General features: G+C 40.5%; 1 long non-coding RNA gene across 1 annotated transcript; it reads right to left on the reverse strand.

Moving 5' to 3' along the window:
* Positions 1-1427: 1427 nt before the first annotated feature.
* LOC108705941 lies at positions 1428-2560 on the reverse strand. Its single transcript, XR_005967451.1, has 3 exons — positions 1953-2560; positions 1757-1839; positions 1428-1475 (listed from the first exon to the last, which is right to left on the reverse strand). It is a non-coding gene; the product is annotated as an uncharacterized LOC108705941 (long non-coding RNA).
* Between the last annotated feature and the right edge of the window lie 1310 nt (positions 2561-3870).

Consider the following 3870-nt stretch of genomic DNA (forward strand, 5'->3'; position numbering starts at 1 on the left):
AGTTTCCATGGCAACTAAAAAAAACCTGCTCAATGATAATCTGCAAGTTCTCCTGAATAGAACAATACCCCATATGTATGGATAAACATAGAGACGCAGCCCCCAAACACCCCAAAACAGGAGCAACGCATAAGGGCAATTGCAGTTGAAAATCTGGGGGCTGCGCTCTATGTGTACTACTTGTAGTTTTTCAGTCTAAACACCCCCCAAACTGTAAAATAACCCCTACAAACCATATATGTCCAAAAAGTACACTTCTTCACCTATTCAAAGATGCCATTCTTGCTTTTCTACATGGAGGATTGTGTCCGCAGTCGTTCGTAGAAGTCAGCGATTTGGTCTGAAATAAAGGAAAAAAGATTTACAAAGTTCAATTTCTCCCTAAGTTTCCATGGCAACTAAAAAAAACCTGCTCAATGACAATCTGCAAGTTCTCCTGAATAGAACAATACCCCATATGTATGGATAAACATAGAGACGCAGCCCCCAAACACCCCAAAACAGGAGCAACGCATAAGGGCAATTGCAGTTGAAAATCTGGGGGCTGCGCTCTATGTGTACTACTTGTAGTTTTTCAGTCTAAACACCCCCCAAACTGTAAAATAACCCCTACAAAAAAATATATGTCCAAAAAGTACACTTCTTCACCTATTCAAAGATGCCATTCTTTCTTTTCTACATGGAGGATTGTGTCCGCAGTCGTTCGTAGAAGTCAGCGATTTGGTCTGAAATAAAGGAAAAAAGATTTACAAAGTTCAATTTCTCCCTAAGTTTCCATGGCAACTAAAAAAAACCTGCTCAATGACAATCTGCAAGTTCTCCTGAATAGAACAATACCCCATATGTATGGATAAACATAGAGACGTAGCCCCCAAACACCCCAAAACAGGAGCAACGCATAAGGGCAATTGCAGTTGAAAATCTGGGGGCTGCGCTCTATGTGTACTACTTGCAGTTTTTCAGTCTAAACACCCCCCAAACTGTGAAATAACCCCCACACACCATATATGTCCAAAAAGTACACTTCTTCACCTATTCAAAGATGCCAGTCTTGCTTTTCTACATGGAGGATTGTGTCCGCAGTCGTTCGTAGAAGTCAGTGATTTGGTCTGAAATAAAGGAAAAGAGAGTTACAAAGTTCGATTTCTCCCTAAGTTTCCATGGCAACTAAAAAAAACCTGCTCAATGACAATCTGCAAGTCCCCCTGAATAGAACGATACTCCATACGTATGGATACACATAGAGACGCAGCCACCGAACACCTCAAAACAGGCACAATGCATAATATTGGGGCTGTGAATTTATGTGCAGTTCTCAACTCTTTTCATTCTAAACTGCCCCTTACCTGTGAAATAACCCCCACAAGCCATCTATTTCCTAAAAGTACACTTCTTCAGCTTTTCAAAGATGCCATTCTTTCTTTTCTACACAGAGAATTGTGGCCGCAGTTCTTTGTAGAAGACAGCGATTTGGTCTGAAATAAAGGAAAAAAGAGTTCCAAAATTAGATTTCTCCCTAAGTTTCCATGACAACTAACAAAAACCTGCTCAATGACAATCTGCAAGTTCCCCTGAATAAAACGATACCCCATATGTATGGATAAACATAGAGAAGCAGCCACCCAACACCCCAACACAGGCACAATGCATAATATTGGGGCTGTGAAGTTATGTGCATGCATCCATATTTTATCCTAAACTGTCCCTTACCAATAAAATAACCCCCACAAACTATAGATTTCTTGAAAATAAACACCTTCAACTATTCAGAGATGCCATTCCTGCTTTACTACGCGGATAATTGTGGCCACAATCCTTTGTAGAACTCAGTGCTTTGGTCTGAAATAAAGGAAAAAACTATTTACAAAGTTAGATTTATACCCAATAATTTTGGGACTTCTCTTGTGGATCTGCATCTGGGCCCCACTACCCCAAAAATATATTTCACTCACCCGTTTCGATTTAGTGGAGCGTCTGAGTTTCATCTGTCCTGTTGAGCAACGACTTCCATCTGTCCTGTTGTGCTTCTTCCTACACTTTCACCAATGACAAAATCTGTACCACATTTGCAAATATATTTACCAACAGAATGCATAGTACATTTGACCCATAAATTATGCAAGTGTCCTAAGAAGTGCACACCAGAAGTTTGTAAAAAAGCTGGTGCCCTACTGGTGGCAGACATGGCACGTGATCAAAGTACTATTCCTATTCAGAGAGCCACTGCAACTTGTCTAACCTAAATACTGCATAAATATTCAATGTGCGCTACAAGTACAAAAAAAATGGATTGTTCCAACCACAACTTTTCGGAGAAAAAATTCTGAATGCCTACACTATAAACAATTCTAAATGGAAGACCATAGTGTTCCGCCAAAAACCTTTACTATACAAGAAAACTGAAGACATGCTACCCACAAATCCAGAGATGCCTAAATCTACAAAAACAAATGTTGCCCAGAAATACAGACAAACTATAGATAAATGCGCTGATAGAGGAGCTTTTGAGGTGCCAGTAAAAAAAAAAAAAAAAAAGACTTGTGGCATCAGCATTAGAGATGCACATCATCCCATGTATTCATCACGCACCACAAGTTCTATCGTGCGCCCTCTCGACCAACCAGCACCTCAGTTTGCTATAGCACCAGCGCAATACAAATGCTATCCATAAAACTACAACTGGCCTAAAGCACCATAGCTCAACACAAAAGCTGAATGCATAGACTAAGAACAAACCTACATACAATTGTTTTTACTGCTACACTGCACAAAAAAATTGCTCACCCTGTGCCAAATTCTACACCATAAATCAAAGATCACTACTGTACAGAAAAAAAACTGCCAACTTTTGCCTTGTCAAACTTTTTTTATTACCAATATCTATAACCTAGTTATAAGCCAAGTAGGTACCTGCCAAAATGTTACATCTCAATGGGGGGCTTGAATCTGAAAAACCACTGCACAAAACAAAAGAAAGGCACATCATTTTGCCAGCACATATAACCAGTTATTGCTAGCTCATGCATAAAAACCTAGAGCGTGAAATGTTAGATCTCAATGGGGGGCTTGAATCCAAAAAACCACTGCACAAAACACAAAAAAGCGCATCATTCTGCCAGCACACCTAACCAGTTATCGCTAGCGTGTGCATAAAAACCTAGAGCGTAAAATGTTAGATCTCAATAAGGGGCTTGAACCTGAAAATAAAGAACAAAGAAGGACCGCTACTGCTCACTGCTCTTGCCTATATCCAGGTGCTCAGTCAAACAGTGTCCCCACTGTGGACGCTACAAAACTCGACAGACAGACGGCACTTCTGGAATAGGTTTATTAGGGTTGCTGCTGTAAAAACCTAACGCGTTTCGGGAGTATATCCCTTAGTCATAGGACCTATGACTAAGGGATCTACTCCCGAAACACGTTAGGTTTTTACAGCAGCAACCCCAATAAACCTATTCCAGAAGTGCCGTCTGTCTGCTGAGTCTTGAACCTGAAAAACCACTGCACAAAATACAAAAGAAAAAGCACATCGTTTTGCCAGCACGCCTAACCAGTTATTGCTAGCGTGTGTATAGACACCTAGCGTGTGAAATGTTATATCTCAAAAGGGGCTTGAACCTGAAAAACCACTGAAAAAACCACTGCACAATCACAACTTCAAAAAAAACACGAAATAAAAAGCATCACTTTGCCAGCATGTGCATAAAAACAGAGCATGCCAAGTTTACTACATCCTTTTACCACCAACAAACCCAGAGAACCCTAACCTACCAACACAACTCAAGTCCTCTCGTAGTGTACCACAGTGTGGTACACCTCAAAACAGGGTTGGAAACACAAAGCAGGCTTGCTAGGACACTTGGGACAAAA

This window comes from Xenopus laevis, chromosome 4S, assembly GCF_017654675.1.
Source record: "Xenopus laevis strain J_2021 chromosome 4S, Xenopus_laevis_v10.1, whole genome shotgun sequence".
Lineage (NCBI taxonomy): Eukaryota > Metazoa > Chordata > Amphibia > Anura > Pipidae > Xenopus > Xenopus laevis.